The sequence below is a fragment of the Oryctolagus cuniculus genome, chromosome 11 (assembly GCF_964237555.1).
Source record: "Oryctolagus cuniculus chromosome 11, mOryCun1.1, whole genome shotgun sequence".
Classification (NCBI taxonomy): Eukaryota; Metazoa; Chordata; class Mammalia; order Lagomorpha; family Leporidae; genus Oryctolagus; species Oryctolagus cuniculus.
The window spans coordinates 77975243-77995893 of NC_091442.1; the positions used below are offsets into that span (position 1 = coordinate 77975243).

General features: G+C 38.7%; 1 long non-coding RNA gene across 4 annotated transcripts in view; it reads left to right on the top strand.

Moving 5' to 3' along the window:
* The window catches only part of LOC108176667 (uncharacterized), a 113908-nt gene that overhangs the window by 51538 nt on the left and 41719 nt on the right, over positions 1 to 20651 (top strand). For all 4 annotated transcript variants that reach the window (XR_011379789.1, XR_001793371.3, XR_007919506.2 and 1 more), the window contains one exon: positions 12895 to 12975. This is a non-coding gene — a long non-coding RNA (uncharacterized lncRNA). The remainder of the gene's footprint in view (positions 1 to 12894; positions 12976 to 20651) is intronic.

Genomic DNA, 20651 nt, shown 5'->3' on the forward strand with positions numbered 1-20651 from the left:
CCCAGCCTTGGCTATTGCAGCCATTTGGGAAGTGAACCAGTGGATGGAAGATCTCTCTCTTTCTCTGTCTCTCTGTCTCTGTCTATCTCTGTCTCTCTCTTTCTCACACACACATACATACATACAGTTTTCATCCCCCCTCCTTCACTCAACCTTTCAAATAAATAAATAAATAAATGTTGGATCAAAGGATGGAGATATGGAGAAGACTTAAAATGAGACTGTAAATAACCAAAAAGGAGTTTAGGACATGTTAACATATATCCAAGCATATTTGTCAGTTTACTGTCTTCTCTTTGTCTCTTGGAGAAATGTCAGGCATTCTGGTTCTGAGCATATTCTGAACAGCACACAAGTCGGGGGCACCTCAGAGGGCCCAGGCTGAGGATGCTCCAGAGGAGCTAATAGAATTATTTTTAGTCCTCCTATTCAGTTGCACGCATTCCTTTGTGGGGAATTTAAAGTGCTTCATTCACATGTCCGCTTAATTGTCACACCCTGTGAGCTGTGCAGGGACAGGATTATCACCTTATTTCATGAATGAGGAAGTGAGAGAAGTTTGACTCATTCAAGGCTAGTAAGGTAGCTTTTGTAGAAAGAAGTCTGGAAATGCTTTTCTTATTCTTGGAGTTTCTATTGTGTTGAACTCTCTCAAAGTTTAGCATCGGAGTAATCACAAGCCCATTGCTACTTAGAGATCCAAGCATTCACAAACCTGAAGGTCTTTTGCCGTGCAATTCCAAGTTGACAAAAATCAAGAAAATATTGAGTCAGACTCATTTTACCTCTAAGCATGTCTGGCCTGAAGCTCAGTTACTGTGAATTCCTATCTCAAAACTGAAGATACATCTGTGGTAACTAATAGAGCACCTAAAAGGTAATTTATGGAAGTGAAATTGACACTTTGAGATGCCATGATTTTGAATAGCCCTTGTCTTGACTGGTGAGGTACAGTGTTTTTGTTTTTGTTTTTTCATACTATTTGTTGAACTCTTTACTTAGTGTAGGGTTAATCTTATGAGTTTAAAAGTTAACTGAAAATAGATCTTTGTTAAAAAATAAGAATGGGAACAGGAGAGGGAGCAGGCACAAGTGTGGGAGTGCAGGCGGGCGGGAGGGTAAGGTTGTAAGAATTACTATGTTTCTAAATCTGTATATATGAAATGCATGACGTTTGGATACCTTAAATAAAAGGTTTTCAGGTTAAAAAAGAACCTGAAAACTCAGTTTGCAGGGCTTAATGCAAACTAAAACCGTGGGCTCCTTGTCAAAAATTTTTTAGGAATTTCAAGAACTCTGCAAACATATAACCAAGTACAGGGCCCTTCTGGGGTTGCTCATAAAAGTAGCTTTGTCCTTGGTACATCTATTATATACTAGGTCCTTATCAAGTTTAGTTTCCTATTTCTTCTAACAACCTATCTTCTCTACTTGTTAGGAACATTTTAGTTGTGTATCCTCTGTACTGGCATTGGGATGAAATGACTAAAATAAAAAATCTGTAGACATCATTACTCTGTTTAAAACCTTTCAATGAGTCTCCTTATCTCCTTGATGAAGTAAGACCCCTTGGGCTTACCTTTTAGTTACCAGCCACCATGGACTTATATTTGTTCACGACTCTGGGTCTGGTAATTGAGGAAGGTATCTGCTGAGACAGCTCGTCCCTGCTCCTTGGACTGTTTGCTGGGTGCACTTAGGCGTTTTGTGGTTGGGTGGCAGTTCAGCAAGAGACTGGTTGGCCTCACATGACAGTTGACTGGTGCTTTGGTGCAGGGACTCTCAAGGCAGCTGTAGTCTAACAGAGTAAAGCAAAGGTGGGCAGTGTGGCAAAGTGGTATAAGCCACTGCTCGGGAGGCCTGCATCCCAGATGGTAGTGCTGCTTTGAGTCCTGTCTCCTCCTTTCTGACCCAGCTTCCTGCAATGCACCCTGTGACAGCAGATGATGGCTCTAGTTCTTGGGCTCCTGCCACCCACTTGGGAAACTCAGATGGAGTTCCGAGCACCTGGCTTCAGCCTGGGCCAGCCCTGGCTCTTGTGGGCATTTAGGGAGTAAACCAGCAGATAAAAGATATCATTCTTTCTCTCTCTGTGTTGCTCTGCCTTTCAAGTAGTTGAAGATAAATAAATATTAAAAAGAGCAAAAGCAGAATCTGGAAATTCTTTCTGAGATTTCAGTTCAGAAATTGCTCAATGTCACCTCTATTACATTCTGTTGGTTTAATCATGTAGCAAGGTCAACCTAGATAGGAGATACTGGAGAAATAGATTTCACCTCCTGATGCAAGGTACAGCAGCATCACATTGCAAAGGGGTGTGGCTACCAGAGTGTAAAGGATTTGTGGTCCTATTTTGCAACCTACCATGCCTTGCTATGCATCCTTCATAACCCACACTTGCTGATCTGTCTTTCCTTTTCTCCCATTGCTCTTGAAGTACAACATTCAGGTCTTGAAAACAATGATAACAGCAACCACAGAGATGATCACTCAGTACTGTCTTTGTGTTAGCCACACTGTTGTGTGTAGACTCCTGCCCTTCATCCTCCAAATTCTGCATAATGGAAGTAAAGGGATATTTTATCACGCCTTGAGAGATGAGGAAACTGACACACTCAGGTACTCAAGTAGGTCTCAGAACAGGGAAGAACTTGAACTGGGATCGAACTTAGGTATGTATCATTCCAATGTATACAGACTTTTTGCGCTGCCACAGAGTCATGCTTAAGTGTTTGCCTTTCTCAATGTGCACTCACATCCTTCCTGACTTTTTCAAACTGCCTGTTCCTTGCCTGAAAGAAAGCCTCCATCTGTCTCTTTCTGTTCTTCCTTTTCCTTTCATCCCCTTCCTCATGCACAATGAAAAAAGCCATACACAACTCTTCATGAATTTTTTTCTGATTCCTCCAGGCAAAGCTAAGTGACCCATATAGTGTGTTATGCAACTCTTTGCTTATCTTTTTTCTATTGCAATTTATCCCTTAAGCACAGAAATCTTGTCTTATTTTCCTTTATAAATTTATAATTTCCTTGTTTCCCTTTATATACAAAGGTTGGCTTATAGTCATTGTGTAATTATTGATTGTTAAATGAAATTCTTAAAAGCATGCTAACCTTGATAATGAAGCTTATATTCAGGCATGCTGATAACTTTCACTGGATTAAGCAATTGACATAGTAAAAATTGTCCTTGTAGAGTGTCAGAAAATCTTTTGCACATGCTGGTTGCATTGGGCCATTCATTCAGTTAGTTATTCAGGCTTCTACAGGACATTGTATTTTCTGACAATGTATTTATCATTCAATGACTCATTAAGAAAATTAACAGATGCAAAATTCAACCATTCAACCAGTTTTATCTGTAACTGGCACTAGATCTTTTTTTCTTAACTTTGTTTTTGTAATCAATATGTTCCACACTACAGATTAGCTAACTTAGCCATTCCCAATCTTTTGTTCTTCCTTAATTACCTTCACCACTGAGGCTGTAAATACTACGTAGTTTCTACCCTCCATTGCAGTTCTAGGTAGTCATGCCGCATGGTCTGGTCAATGACATTTAATGTGACATATACTAGTGTGGTTGTTGTGAAACTTTTGTTTTCCTCTTTAAAGAGTAGATGTAATTGGATTCACACTTGTCTCCTCTTCTTCTTGCTTTAAGCACAGACGTAATACCAGGAACTGCAGCAACTTGTAATGATGACAGGCAAGCACTGTGTCAAAATGTTGAAAGAGAAAGAACCTAAGTTCCCCAAGATAAAGTTGAATTGCTGTGTAAATCTCCAGATTATCTACATTCAGACTTTGCTCCAAGTGAAAAAAGCCAACTCAATTTGTACAAATCATGATTGATGAAATTTCTTCTTATTTGCACCCAAATGCGTTTATCTCCACTACACACAGAGCTTGACAGTACACAGTGGAAATGATCTAAAATGGTCTGTGTATTTGGGGAGGGAGGGGATGATATTTTGGTTACACAACCATACTGCTTTCAAAAAAGTCTACAGGGACAGGAATATTTATTTGTTTTTTTCTTAACTTGCTACAGTATCTCCAGAACTTAGAGCAATAACTGGCACATAGTAGGCTCTCAATAAACATTTGCTGATTGACTGAATAATATTATCATCTGGAAGGCTTCTCTCCTAAATTGTATGTCTTGTATACACCTCCATGTGATGCATTCCTAGGTCTGTACTTCAATGGTTCTATACAACCTGCCAGCCATTAAAAGTATTTTGCAGCAAAGGTTCTATGCAGCCTCAGAAGAAGTCACAGAAATGAATCCCAGGGACCCCCTGGTGTAATCCTGCTCACTTTATTGTAATATTACACAAGTCAGTTTAAGAGTATACCGGGGCCGGTGCTGTGGCTCATTTGGTTAATCCTCTGCTTGCGGCACCAGTACCCCATATGGGTGCCGGGTTCTAGTCCTGGTTGCTACTCTTCCAGTCCAGCTCTCTGTTGTGGCCCGGGAGTGCAGTGGAGGATGGTCCAAGTGCTTGGAGACCAGGAAGAAGTACCTGGCTCCTGGCTTCAGATCAGCGCAGCGCCGGCCACAGCGGCCATTTGGGGAGTGAACCAACAGAAGGAAGACCTTTCTCTCTGTCTCTCTATTCTCTCTCACTGTCTATAACTCTACCTGTCCAGAAAAAAAAAAAAGAGTATACCAGCAAAAGAAACTTAACCCATAGATATAAATTGATAGTCTCATTGCATTTTACCTAGGTGCACCTGCTGTGTCTCTGTGTGCCTCAGTCCCTCATGCTATCTCCCAGGCAGATATGCTCTGATAAGGAAGTTGTTCCAAACTCTGAAATGCGGTCATAAAATTTGCAATTTATTTGCTATTTTTTTTTTTTTTTGCATCTGTTCCCGGGCTATGATGGAGGCTTGTAAGGAAGAAAAGTTCCACTTGTTGAGCTTGGTGCTTTATGTATGCACTCACAGGTGTTTTACTATCTTTCACATTCAACATCTCTCAATAGACCAGAGCATCAAATGACACTGGGAGGAATTCCATACTTAAATAATTCACCATGACTCATCATTCCATTAGCCATCTTCAAGAGATTTTTTTTTTTTTTGCTTTCTCCTATTGATCTACTCTAACAAAAACACTTTACTTTGTTTTTAACGTTCAATGTATCTTCGAGAAACCACTTGTTGTACATATAATTAATTGTAAACTGTTGAAATGATGAAAGCAATGTTAATGGTAAACTTCACAATTAGGAATGCCATTCACTATCCTGTCAACAATTAATTTCTCATTCTTCAAAAAAAATTACCAGAAGCACTACTATTATTATTTCATGTTTTAAAAGAGTTCCAATGAAAGAGTCACCATGATTACTTAAAACTTGCCTTCTGTCAGTCTTCATAACTATTTTGACTCAGTAGGAAATAATAGCAATTATGTAACTTGCAGTGGGTTTTTGTACTAACGATGTCCTGTCTTGTAAGGTCTAAAGAGAAGAAATTACTCCTCTAGAACAGTCTAAGAGTCCAACAGTTTGTGTGAGGATAGCCTGAAGTAATAGCCTATTCTCACTTTGTTTTTAAAAATAAAAACACATGTGGTAACAGAAGTGCAGTTGCTATAAATGTGCTACATGCCAGCAAGAAGACATGAAATATTTAGTGTTTTTGCAAGAATTAGTTCAGTATTAGGAAGAGCTTTCAGTTCTCCATTTTCCTTGGAATTCATTAGGTCTAACAAGTACAATACTGAACCCTGACATTCCTCCAACTTGTGCCAGCAAGTTAGTTACAAGAAGTCTATTTGGAAGTCACTGGCCTATTTTGTCTTTTCTTTTGTTTTCCACACAAGACGTTTCCCACCTTGTGCACAAGTCCCTTTACCTATCTTTGAAAAATTTGTGCTGCATTTGTTTTTGCAAAAAAAAAAAAAAAGTAATTGGATTCTTCTGTTGATTTTTGACCCCTGTCTAACCTCAACCATCACCCCTTCTCATTCTCCAGGGAGATCTGAGCTTGTTTATAAGAGTAAAAGCAGGAAGAGTCAACTGACAGGCTAGAGACAAGCAGTAATGAAATACTGGGACCAGGTGGCGTCGGCCTCAGCTCCTTTCACAGGACGCTGAGCAAGACCGAAGACTCAGGGGCACCTTTAAGAGAAAAGTCCACTGGCCATTCTTGCAGAAACATTTCCAGCTGGGCAACTGGCCCGGTTTATGAAAGGATGGAACAGTTTATAGCAGAAATGTGCTGCAAGCTAGTTTATGACCCTGACATAGAACACTAGACATAATCTATGAAATAGTGAAAAGCGGTGTTTCACAGGTGATCTCCCAACCTTAGCTTCCCAGGAGTGTCCCTTTTACAAATCTATGGTGTATGCTTTGGACGGGAGGTCAGATCACTATTTTGGGAACTGACAACAAGAACAGTCAGCTTGGCTATGTTCGTGCTCATGAGTGTATATAAGCAGCCACAAAATTTGGCTTCTTAAAGTGAAATGACACCTGATATGGGACTGTCCCCTAAGGAGGTGTCAAACAAAAATTCAAGAGATCCGGAAGCATGAGTCCAGCTGAGCACATCCACTGAGCAAGGACTTATTTATGTGTAGTGAAAGGAGCTGGCAAAAGTGAACTTCGTAATTAATTTTAACGAGTCTCCCACATGCTTTCTTAAAAGATTATCGTTTGGGGTTTGCAGGATGGGGAATTTTCTAGAGGGCATGCCAAAAATCTACCGAAAAAAGTTAAAATAGCTAGTGTTTATTTAGGAAGTCACTGTTGTGATCTCCCATTTTACTGTTAAGGAAACTGAGGTTTAGAAAGGACAGCTAGCAGCAGGTACTCAAGTACTCAAGTACTTGGGTCTCTGCCACCCACATGAGAGATGATTGAGTTCCAGGCCCCCGGTTTTGGCTTGACCCAACCCTACATGTTGCAGGCATTTGGAAAGTGAGCCAGCATATTCTCTTTCTCTCTCTCTTTCAAATAAATAAATAATTAAATAGATAAGTTTAACAAGGCCAACTAATTAACAGATGGTTAAGCCATGTCTGAGTCTAATGCCTCCAAATCTTAACTGATAGACCCTGTTCACTATGCATTCATAATTTCAAAGTTAGGCATTATGTTAAATAAAACTAAGAAATCATAATCTGGGAAACATAAACAGAACTATCCCCATTAAATAGCCAAGCAGACTTAAGTTACACATAGATTCAAAGAAATGTACCTGTTTTATAAAAAAATTAATTTCAGAATAATCAGCTTATGAAAATGACAGCACTTCCTTTGAAACACTGAATTTTAAAATTACAGGCACTGTGCTTTTTTACTGTTTTGTGTTTTACCACGATGCTCATGGGACCTGTACTACAAGCCCTCTTGTTTTACATAGTCCGTGATTTCTGACAACCAACTCTGTTAGGGGAGGGTGCGGTGCTGCCAGAAGTTTTCTTATTAAGGGTTACTTTAGCTCAGATGCTCATTACCTCTCCAGGAAAAACACTGAGTGGGTTAGTGGAAGGCACTTACCATGTGCATGTCCCAAAAGTGCTAATATTGATTGTTTTCACTAGAGGGCAGTGGTTGAAAGAATAACATTCCTCATCTCCGATTTTAGGCTGTACCAGGGATGGAAATGATCAGCGCATTGTAGTTCCCCTAACCCACGTGCATGAGTTCGTGAAGATTTTATTTCTTTGAAGGAAAACGAAGAAATACATATGTTTGCTCTTACATGACGCAGAAATCAATGATGATGCTGTCTTAACTTGCTGAGCACAGAGAAAGAGAAATATCAGTAAAATTTAATATTCAGGAGCCGGCACTGTGGCGTAGACAGTAAAGCCATTGTGTGCTGTGCCGACATCCCGCATGGGCTCCTGTTCATGTCCTGGCTGCTCCACTTCTGATCCAGCTCTCTGCGTTGGCCTAGGAAAGCAATGGAGGATAGCCCAAGTGCTTGGACCCCTGCACTTGTGTGAGAGACCCAGAGGAAACTTCTGGCTCCTGGCTTGGAATCAGCTCAGCTCTGGCAGTTGCTGTCATTTGGGGAGTGAAGAGCGGATGGAAGACTTCTCGCTCTCTGCCTCTCCAATAAATAAATAAATCTTAAAAAAAAAAAAACCCTTAATATTCATAGTTGCCAAAGAACGAAGGAAAGAAGACATCATTATAAATGTTAAGTGAAATCTAACAAAAAATAAGCCTCTTAAAGGGATAATATTTGTTGAAGCTGTGACCAAATACTCAGAAAAATAATTTATTGCTCTGGGTTGATCATCATTAGAATTTACAATGATGAACAATTTATTAAATAACATCCCATTTTTCTTCATCAACATAATACTCACACATGTTGTGCGGTATAAAATACAAGCTCAAAAATATAGAGTATTTTTACTGGGTAAGCTTTAGTCTTTGAAGACAGGAATGAATCCTGGGAGGGGTGTGGCTCAACATATTAACGTGGGGTTTAAAGGCTATCGGAGTCCCTTTTGCTCACCTGTTGAATCTTCTGGCAAGACCATCACTAATTAGGTGGACTGCCAGCATGTGGGCATTGTTTCCTTCAGCCATAATTAATGTCCACATTCCTCGGGTCTTGACCTTTGCTTTAACAAGGGCCCAGAGGGATTAACTGAACTTTCATACTTTGCAAAAGGATCTGGTGAAGGTTGGGGGAAGAGAAGGAAAACAACTGGGAGACAAAGAAGGCGTTTATCACAGGGTACCAAACCCACAGCTTCTGCTTTTTCCTGGAGCTGGCCCATGCGATTCATCAATCAGCAAGTATTTCCTCAGAACTGGAAGATGTTGGAAAGCCAACACACTGCTGGGTACAGACAGAGGTGACAAAAATGCTAAATCACTTCCTATCCTGAACGATAAATGAATACACCCAACATGACCAACGGGAGTTTAGGAGTATATTTGAGAGGAGAAATAGGTCGGTAAGAGGATGGAAGAATGGAAGCGACTGTTGCTGCTTCCTTTCAATCAAATAGAGCTACTTGCCTCCAAAGACTCAAGTCTAGTGGAGAACACAGCCTGACACCAATTCACCATCCAGTTTCCTAGTTGGAGGCCAACCCTACCTGAGGAATATTGGGTGCTCACTTGAATTCATTGATTTGAAGGGAATAGTACTGAGGACCCCGGAACAAAGATTTTTAAGAAAAATAACTATATTCAGATAAATGGAGACACTGTCATTCACATCCCAAAGGATCTTCACTTTCAAAGTCTGAAAATAGAAGTTTTTCAACCAAGGGCTTCCCCCTTCCCCAATAAATTAACTTCAATTGTAGAAAAATGGATCTGGAAGATATTTTATAGATCTTTTGGGTACCCAATTGTACCATGCCTGCACCCTTTCCTATAGATAAGGAAATAGCTATCAGGATATTATCCTTGACAAGAGCAAATTTTGAAAGAATGTGTCCTAAAACTATGTCTTTTGATTCTCAGCTCTATAGGTTGGTCAACTTAGAAAGTACAAACATAAGATCAGGATCAGGTGTAATGATAAAGTGACTTTAAAACCATCACATTAGTCAAAGAGATTAGCTGGTTAAAGAATTTCACATTTTACAACTACTCAGAAATGTATTTAAAAGAAATATTGATGTACCAATATCAACAATAACAAAAATATGTACAAAAAGAGTATTTATTATGCAACCACTGATCAACCAGGTTATTTCTAGTCTTATCAAAATCAACATGGCAATAAAAAGTCTCCTTGTCCCTCCAACCTCCTTATTAAAATGCATTAAATCTGTTTTTCTCATACACAGAAAGATAAGGTTATTAATTACAGGAACTGCTTATCAGCAAAATGTAAAACAGCAGGAGAGTCATTTGATGGTTTAGCTGAAAAGAAAAGAAATGATGGGAAGGAAGAAATTCAGAACAAAAGAAATCTTAGAGAATTAATAGGAAATCCATATTCATGAGGTATTTAATTTTTTAAGTTGAACATTTCTTGGAAAGGCATTTAATTTTGCTTTTAATTGACAAATTATAATTGTGTCTATTGGGGGGTGTATTCATACATTTTAAAAGAAAGATAATAATAACAAAGTATACGGATGTATATGTATGTATGTAAATTACCATTCAAAATTAAAAGAATAAATCATTTTATACTTCTATCAGAAATTTCACAAATTCAGAGATCACTTCATTCCCTGAATGATTCTGGCAGGCTGGGGTAGCTGAGGGCTGCAGGGAGGAGGGAGAAGTGTGACTGCAAGCCTTGTTCAGGTGCCTGATTTTGATCCTTATAGGATCTTGTCAATAACTGGAGTTTTGGGGCTTCAGTGGTTATGAGAACTTCATTTCACAGTTACTCAAAATAAATTCCTTTCAAATAGATGGCAGGGGATTATCTTCTCTCTAGAAAGTAGAAAAATGCAGTAGTCAATACTATAACTTTGTGTTTAGAGCACCACTGTTAAATTCACAGTCAGCTTTTACCATTGTGTTTTCTTGCCTGTCAATCAGAATGTTTGGGAAAAGGATTCTCAAGTTGTATGTCAGTCGATGATTTTACTAAAAAAAAACCACATCAATGCTGGATTTATTTACATTTAACTTTTATGAATTCATATGTCATGGTCACAGGTTTTAATTTTCTTCATGAAATAAGCTAGTGGAAGTCACTGCTATTGATGCAAACAAAGGTTTCTATTCTAATTTATCTGAAATATACATGGAAGTTTAGTAAATCTAGTCACAGCCCCTAATTTGGAGGAACAGCTACGCTGGGAACTGAGAGCCATTATTATTTTTGTTTGTTTTCCTTAAATAGGAAGAAATATTTGTAGTATATTTCAGTATTGGTGACAGACAGTTTAAATTCACAAAGCTTTATGACTGGAAGCAGCAGTTTTTATAAAATAAAGTGTTATGTGCTACTATTTATCTACCTACCTACCTATCTACTTAGTTACCCGGCTATCCATACATCTTTTCATTTATTAAGAGAGTTTCCCAAAAATCTTTGCAGCTATAGAATGCTTTAAAAAACTCATTTGAAAATGTAGCATAACAGAGGTGTTCTGGATGTGTCTGGGGAGAAGCTGATACCCAAGTTGGCCCTGCCTCTGCTTCACTGTGGGTTGAAAGAATAATCAAGTGTGGGAAGCGCTGTAACCTCAAGGTGGCTGCCTCTGTATATCTCAAGGGGAAATGCTTAAAATCAGCTTGTGTAATGGGAACCAAAAAAAAAAAAATCAGCAATATAGACCTCATTAAGATTAATTCATTAAATACATACTGCCTGTTTTTAAATGTTACTAACTTGAAATACCATAGCAAAATTCACATTTTAAATAATGAATCTTAAGTGTTTAACATTTCCAAAATCATAGCCTATTAATTAAAAAGCCATTGTTAGATAGGATAGTTCCGGAAGAACCCACTGTTCATTATTTATAAAGAAGGGATCTCAATTTACATTCTGTAATGCAGTTAGAGGGAGTGCTTCATTCTTTATTTGCTTACATTTTTATTTCAATCTATAAAGGAAACCTGTTTTGGCCATTGTACAATATTTGTATAGTTGGCCAACTGGTGTTTAATCACGTTCGTATTTGAATGTGGGTTGGGGACTGTAAGCTCTCAGAGGACGGGACACTCACAGCTGCTTAACTTCAAGCTTCTGCCAACTGTTGTATGTTGTCAGGTGCCTGGGGATATCTTGGAGCCAGACCCCTTTCTTGTTGCTTTCTTTCCCTTCTCATTCTCCCTCTGGATCTCATTCAGACTTTTTAATAAGAGTAAACCACTTCCCTCCATAAAAAGATTCCATATGCAGAACTTTCCTGTTAAGCATCTGTCATACAGGACTGAAAACTACACAAAGTGCAGAGGATATGGGAATCTGGCCAAAATAATTTTCAGAGACTTTGAAGTCATTAAGCTCCACTAGTTGTACCCCACTAGCACTGTTGCTCTTTTTTTTTTAATGAAACATTGAATTAGCTCATCAGCATATTCCAATAAAGCCCAGATGGTCAGACTTTACAATCCCCATGACAGCATTTCATAATTAATGTTAGAAATAGAAGAGATAGGTGGGTGGGTGAGTTAGGATTCTCTATGACAATGGGATAGCCAGGCTAGGTATCTTCTTAGATATGGGTTCAACTTCCCCCTAACTCTTTGTTATTAGATTATATTTTATTTCTAGCATTCTTCTAGATCCAAAGGGACAATGCTGGCAGCAAAGATCCATTGCTGCTTCAAAGCAGGAAGTCTTTGTGCTTTTAAAAAGTTTCCAAAGGAGAGAAGATAACTCTTTGAAATTTACGTGTCTCACTAAGTGTGAATCAGGGCATTCAACTCAGGCATTTATAGCAGCTTTCAATTTTGGGGAGAGAAAGTCAATCCTGAATGGATTTCTGTCCTGACATATGTGTATTGGGAATGAAGGGGTAAACTATGGGGAAAGCCTACTGAAATGAGACATCATTTATTCTCAGACATCAGGGTCCTTAAAGTGATAGATGAGCACGTATGGAGCAACTGGTAATCCATTCACTTATTCCCCAATACATTCCTCAGGTGTTTATTTGGTGCCTGGGATGTACCAGACACTGGACCAAGTTTGAATTATAAGGAAAACATCTTTGTCTCAAAGGTTTATAGGTGTGTACTTTGGAAACACAAATAAACCCTAATGTGCAGGCATAAAAAGGCGCAGGGAGCTGAAGAGAAAGCAGAAGGGGAGCCTAACCTAGTCTTGGAGGTAGAGGTATGAGTGGCATTGACATGAGAGACTACAGGAGATGGGTGTGTGACAGTGTGAGAGGTGAAGAGAGAGAGAACCATACATATACTTTGAAGGGCTTTTGAACTAAATTGTCTGACCTTGATCCGCGTTTGCATTTCTTAGACTTTGATATCCTGATGTCACCAAATCTTAAACTCCCAGGATATGCAAGAAATTTCTTTCCTGGAGAATTGCTTTTGCAAGGTGAGTTATTTGAAATATTTGTTAGTCAAGGAGTAGAATTCAAAATCTGCATAAAGTTCCTAAGATATTTTGTGCTTGTGATGGGTAACTTCAGGTTATACCTCCTGGCCTGCTCACTCTTCTGTCATTAGGGGAATCCTTGTGAAAAAGTTTGCAAAGCACATTGTGAAATGGAGCTACTTAAGGGTTTTAAGCAGACCAATGACAGGAGCCACTTCGCAGTTCGGAAAGACCCTGGGCTGCAAGAGAGAGAATGATTTAGAAAAGAGTGAGAGTGATAGCAATTAGAACTGCTAGTTGGCTACTGCAGTCACTGATATAAGAAATTATATTGACTCTAACTAAGGCAGTAATAGCAGGGATTTGCAAGATATTAGAGCCACAGACTCAATGGATAGTTGTTGATTCATTTATTTAATAAACTTTTATTGAGTGGCTATCATGTTTCAGGTGCTGTTCTGTTTTCATAGCAAGGAACAACACAGAGAAAAACCTGCCTTCTTGGAATTATATTCTAGTAGAAAGAGACAAAACCAAATAAAGAATAAATTGTTCACATGAATCAGTAGCAAATATTCAAAAGGAAATGAACTGGGTAATGTGATATTTTCCTGGGAAGTAGGTATGGTGGTCAAAATTGGGATGTGGGGAGTGAGCAAGGAATGAGGTATACATGATGAGTAAATGACTATGTCCTATATTGAAACACAAGGAAAAGTGGCTATTTGAAAGGGGATGATGTTGAGGTCAGTTTGGGAGATCCAGAAGAATATGCCCCCAAAGAATGACTTTGGAATCTAAATGGAAATATAAAGAGATGAAAGATAAATGGATGGGTAGATAGGTATAGGGATGGTTACAAACACATCCACATAAGTAGCACATGGAGTTATGCCACTCGAGGATGGGGATGTAATAAACCTAAACTTCAAAATATCAGCAAATCTTTTTTTTTTTTCATTTTCGATTCTCTTTATATACAGAAGATCAGTTTAGCATACATTAAGTAAAGATCTCAGCAGTTTGCTCCCACACAAACATAAAGTGAAAAATAATAGATGATTTTTTAAATGATGATGAAATCAGATCAGACCTATTGTCATGTTTAATCCCAGTGAGAGTCAAGTTGGGAATTGATAATTTCTTCTTCTTCTTCTTCTTCTTCTTCTTTTTTTTTTTTTTTTTACAGAAGATCAGTTTAGTATACATTAAGTAAAGATTTCAACAGTTTGCACCCCCATAGAAACACAAAGCGAAATATACTGTTTGAGTACTCATTATAGCATTAAGTCTCAATGTACAGCACATTAAGGACAGAGATCCTACATGAGGAGTAAGTGCACAGTGACTCCTGTTGTTGACTTTACCAATTGACACTCCTGTTTATGGCATCAGTAATCTCCCTATGCACCAGTCATGAGTTTCCAAGGCTATGGAAGCCTTTTGAGTTCGCCAACTCTTATCTTGTTTAGACAAGGTCATATTCAAGTGGAGGTTCTCTCCTCCCTTCAGAGAAAGGTACCTCCTTCTTTGAAGACCTGTTCTTTCCACTGGGATCTCACTCACAGAGATCTTTCATTTAGGGTTGTTGTTGTTTTTTTTTTTTTGTTTTTTTTTTTTTTTTTTTTTTTTTTTTTTTTTTTTTGCCAGAGTGTCTTGGCTTTCCATGCCTGAAATACTCTCATGGGCTTTTCAGCCAGATCCGAGTGCCTTTAGGGCTGATTCTGAGGCCAGAGTTTTGTCTAGGACATCCACCATTCTATGAGTCTGCTGAGTATCTCGCTTCCCATGTTGGATCACTCTCCCCTTTATTTATTCTATCAGTTAGTATTAGCAGGTACTAGACTTGTTTATGTGCTTCCTTTGACTCTTAGTCCTTTCATTATGATCAATTGTGAACTGAAATTGATCACTTGGACTGGTGAGATGGCATTGGTACATGCCACCTTGATGGGATTAAATTGGAGTCCCCTGGTATGTTTCTAACTCTACCATTTGGGGCAAGTCAGCTTGAGCATGTCCCAAATTGTACATCTCTTCCCTCTCTTATCCCCACTCTTATGTTTAACAGGGATCACATTTCAGTTAAATTTCAACACTTAAGAATAACTGTGTATTAATTACAGAATTAAACCAGTCATATTAAGTAGAACAGACAAAAAAACTACTAAGAGGGATAATGTATTAAGTTGTTCATTAACAGTCAGGGCTATGCTGATCAAGTCACCGTTTCCCATAGTGTCCATTTCACTTCAACAGGTTTCCTTTTTGGAGTTCAGTCAGTTGTCACCGATCAGGGAGAACATATGGTATTTGTCCCTTTGGGACTGGCTTATTTCACTCAGCATGATGTGTTCCAGATTCCTCCATTTTGTTGCAAATGACTGGATTTCATTGTTTCTTACTGTGGTATAGTATTCTAAAGAGTACATATCCCATAATTTCTTTTTTTTTTTTTTTTTTTTTTTTTTTTTTTCAAACCTATTGTCATGTTTAATCCCAGTGAGAGTCAAGTTGGGAATTGAAAATTTCTTTCTTTTTTTTTTCTTTTTTTTTTTACAGAAGATCAGTTTAGAGTACATTAAGTAAAGATTTCAGTCGTTTGCACCCCCATAGAAACACAAAGTGAAATATACTGTTTGAGTACTCGTTATAGCATTAAGCCTCAGTGTACAGCACGTTAAGGACCGAGATCCTACATGAGGAGTAAATGCACAGTGACTCCTGTTGTTGACTTTACCAATTGACACTCCTGTTTATGGCATCAGTAATCTCCCTATGCACCAGTTATGAGTTTCCAAGGCTATGGAAGCCCCTTGAGTTCTCCGACTCTTATCTTGTTTAGACACGGTCATAGTCAAAGTGGAGGTTCTCTCCTCCCTTCAGAGAAAGGCACCTCCCTCTTTGAAGACCTGTTCTTTCCACTGGGATCTCACTCACAGAGATCTTTTTGCCAGAGTGTCTTGGCTTTCCATGCCTGAAATACTCTCATGGGCTTTTCAGCCAGATCCGAATGCCTTTAGGGCTGATTCTGAGGCCAGAGTGCTATTTAGGACATCCGCCATTCTATGAGTCTGCTGAGTATCTCACTTCCCATGTTGGATCACTCTCCCCTTTATTTATTCTATCGGTTGGTGTTAGCAGATACTAGACTTGTTTATGTGCTCCCTTTGACTCTTAGTCCTTTCATTATGATCAATTGTGAACTGAAATTGATCACTTGGAGTAGTGAGATGGCATTGGCACATGCCACCTTGATGGGATTGAATTGGAATCCCCTGGTATGTTTCCAACTCTACCAATTGGGGCAAGTCAGCCCGAGCATGTCCCAAATTATACATCTCTTCCCTCTCTTATTCCCACTCTTATGTTTAACAGGGATCACATTTCAGTTAATTTTCAACACTTAAGAATAACTGTGTGATAATTACAGAATTAAACCAGTCATATTAAGTAGAACAGACAAAAAAAAATACTATGAGGGATAATATATTAAGTTGTCCATTAGCAGTCAGAGCTATGCTGATCAAGTCACCATTTCTCATAGTGTCCATTTCACTTCAGGAGGTTTCCTTTTTGGTGTTGAGTCAGTTGTCACCGATCAGGGAGAACATATGGTATTTGTCCCTTTGGGACTGGCTTACTTCACTCAGCATGATGTGTTCCAGATTCCTCCATTTTGTTGCAAATGACTGGATTTCGTTGTTTCTTACTGCGGTATAGTACTCTAAAGAATACATATCCCATAATTTCTTTATCCAGTCTACCGTTGATGGGCATTTAGGTTGGTTCCAGGTCTTGGCTATTGTGAATTGTGCTGCAATAAACATTAGGGTGCAGACCGCTTTTTTGTTTATCAATTTAAACTCCTTTGGGTAAATTCCAAGGAGTGGGATGGCTGGGTCGAATGGTAGGGTTATATTCAGGTTTCTGAGGAATCTCCAGACTGATTTCCATAGTGGCTTGACCAGTTTGCATTCCCACCAACAGTGGGTTAGTGTCCCTTTTTCCCCACATCCTCGCCAGCATCTGTTGTTGGTAGATTTCTGTATGTGAGCCATTCTAACCGGTGTGAGGTGAAACCTCATTGTGGTTTTGATTTGCATTTCCCTGATTGCTAGTGACCTTGAACATTTTTTCATGTGCCTGTTGGCCATTTGGATTTCCTCTTTTGAAAAATGTCTATTGAAGTCCTTGGCCCATCTCTTAAGTGGGTTGTTGGTTTTGTTTTTGTGGAGTTTCTTGATCTCTTTGTAGATTCTGGTTATTAACCCTTTATCTGTTGCATAGTTTGCAAATATTTTTTCCCATTCTGTCGGTTGTCTCTTCACTCTCCTGACTGTTTCTTTTGCAGTACAGAAACTTCTCAATTTGATGCAATCCCAATAGTTGATTTTGGCTTTGACTGTCTGTGCCTCCCGGGTCTTTTCCAGAAATTCTTTGCCTGTGCCAATATCTTGAAGGGTTTCTCCAATGTTCTCTAATAACTTAATGGTGTCAGGACGAAGATTTAGGTCTTTAATCCACGTTGAGTGGATTTTTGTGTAAGGTGTAAGGTAGGGGTCTTGCTTCATGATTCTGCACGTGGAAATCCAGTTTTCCCAGCACCATTTATTGAATAGACTGTCCTTGCTCCAGGAATTAGTTTTAGATCCTTGATCAAATATAAGTTGGCTGTAGATGTTTGGGTTGATTTCTGGTGTTTCAATTCTGTTCCATTGGTCTATCCATCTGTTTCTGTACCAGTACCATGCTGTTTTGATTACAACTGCCCTGTAGTATGTCCTGAAGTCTGGTATTGTGATGCCTCCGGCTTTGTTTTTGTTGTACAAGATTGCTTTAGCTATTCGAGGTCTCTTGTGCCTCCATATGAATTTCAGCATCATTTTTTCTAGATCTGCGAAGAATGTCTTTGGTATCTTGATTGGGATTGCATTGAATCTATAAATTGCTTTTGGGAGAATGGACATTTTGATGATGTTGATTCTTCCAATCCATGAGCATGGAAGATTTTTCCATTTTTTGGTATCCTCTTCTATTTCTTTCTTTAAGGTTTTGTAATTTTCATCGTAGAGATCTTTAACGTCCTTGGTTAAGTTTATTCCAAGGTATTTGATTGTTTTTGTAGCTATTGTGAATGGGATTGACCTTAGCAGCTCTTTCTCAGTCATGGCATTGCTTGTGTATACAAAGGCTGTTGATTTTTGTGCATTGATTTTATATCCTGCCACTTTGCCAAACTCCTCTATGAGTTCCAATAGTCTCTTAGTAGAGTTCTTTGGATCCTCTAAGTACAGAATCATATCGTCTGCAAAGAGGGATAGTTTGACTTCTTCCTTCTTGATTTGTATTCCTTTGATTTCTTTTTCTTGTCTGATGGCTCTGGCTAAAACTTCCAGAACTATGTTAAATAGCAGTGGTGAGAGTGGGCATCCCTGCCTGGTGCCAGATTTCAGTGGAAATGCTTCCAACTTTTCCCCATTCAATAGGATGCTGGCTGTGGGTTTTTTATAAATTGCTTTGATTATATTGAGGAATGTTCCTTCTATACCCAATTTGCTTAGAGTTTTCATCATGAAAGGGTGTTGAATTTTATCAAATGCTTTCTCTGCATCAATTGAGATAATCATATGGTTTTTCTTCTGCAGTCTGTTAATGTGGTGAATCACATTGATTGATTTGCGAATGTTGAACCATCCCTGCATACCAGGGATGAATCCCACTTGGTCTGGGTGGATGATTTTCCTGATGTGTTGTTGTATTCTATTGGCCAGAATTTTATTGAGGATTTTTGCGTCTATGTTCATCAGGGATATTGGTCTGTAATTTTCTTTCAGTGCTGCATCTTTCTCTGGCTTAGGGATTAAGGTGATGCTGGCTTCATAGAAAGAATTTGGGAGGATTCCCTCTTTTTCGATTGTTCTGAATAGTTTGAGAAGAAATGGGATTAGTTCTTCTTTAAATGTCTGGTAGAATTCAGCGGTGAATCCATCTGATCCTGGGCTTTTCTTTGTTGGGAGGGCCTTTATTACTGTTTCAATTTCTGTTTCAGTTATGGGTCTATTTAGGTTTTCGATGTCTTCATGGTTCAATTTAGGTAGGTTGCATGTGTCCAGGAATCTATCCATTTCTGATAGGTTTTCCTGTTTGCTGGCGTACAGGTCCTTGTAGTAATTTCTGATGATTCTTTTTATTTCTGTGGTGTCTGTTGTTACGTTTCCTTTTTCATCTCTGATTTTATTGATTTGGGTCTTTTCTCTTCTTTTTTTAGTTAGTTGGGCCAATGGGGTGTCAATTTTGTTTATTTTTTCAAAAAACCAGCTTCTCGCTTGGCTGATTTTTTGTAATGTTTTTTTGGATTCAATCCTGTTAATTTCTTCTCTGGTTTTAATTATTTCTCTTCTCCTACTAGATTTGGGTTTGGTTTGCTGCAGTTTTTCTAGGTCCTTGAGGTGCGCTGAAAGCTCATTTATTTGGTACCTTTCCAATTTCTTGGTATAGGCACCTATTGCTATAAATTTGCCTCTCAATACTGCTTTTGCTGTATCCCATAAGTTTTGATATGTTGTGTTGTTGTCTTCATTTACTTCCAGAAAGTTTTTGATTTCTCTTTTGATTTCTTGAATGACCCAGTGTTCATTCAGGAGCATGTTGTTCAGTCTCCATGTGTTTGCATACTTTCTGGGGTTTCCTGAGTTGCTAATTTCCAGCTTCATCCCGCTGTGGTCTGAGAAGCTGCATGGTATGATTCTAATTCTTTTAAATTTGCTGAGACTTGCTTTATGGCCTAGTATGTGGTCAATCCTAGAGAAGGTTCCATGCGCTGCTGAGAAGAATGTGAAGTCTGTAGATGTAGGGTTGAAAGTTCTGTATATATCTGTTAGATCCATTTGGGCTATAGTGTCATTTAAATCTGCTGTTTCCTTGTTGATCTTCTGTCCGGATGATCTGTCTATTTCTGAGAGTGGAGTATTGAAGTCCCCCAGTACTATTGTATTGGAATCTAAATCTCCCTTTAAGTCCCTTAACATATCTTTTAAATAGACCGGTGCCCTGTAATTAGGTGCATATACATTTATAATAGTTACATCTTCCTGTTGAATTGAACCCTTAATCATTATATAGTGTCCCTCTTTGTCTCTCTTAACAGTTTTTGTATTAAAGTTTATTTTGTCTGATATTAATATGGCTACACCTGCTTTTTTTTGGTTTCTGTTGGCATGGAATATCTTTTTCCAACCTTTCACTTTCAGTCTGCATGCCTCTTTGTTAGAGAGATGTGTTTCTTGTAGGCAACAAATAGTTGGGTTGTGTTCTTTGAGCCAGTCAGCCAAACGGTGTCTTTTAACTGAAGAATTCAGACCATTAATGTTCAATGTGACTATTGATACGTAGTGACTTTGCCCTGCCATTTTCCCGGAAATATTTTCTAGTATATGCTTTGAGCTTCCCATGCTCTTTTACTGGTAGGTGTTCTTCCTTTCCCTTCTTTCAAATTGATGGCCGTGTTTCTGTGTTTCTGAGTGTAGCACATCTTTAAGTATCTTTTGCAGGGCCGGACGAGTGGCCACAAAGTCTTTCAATTTCTGTTTGCTATGAAAGGTCTTTATTTCACCTTCATTCACAAATGAGAGCTTGGCAGGATATAATATTCTGGGCTGGCAATTTTTCTCTCT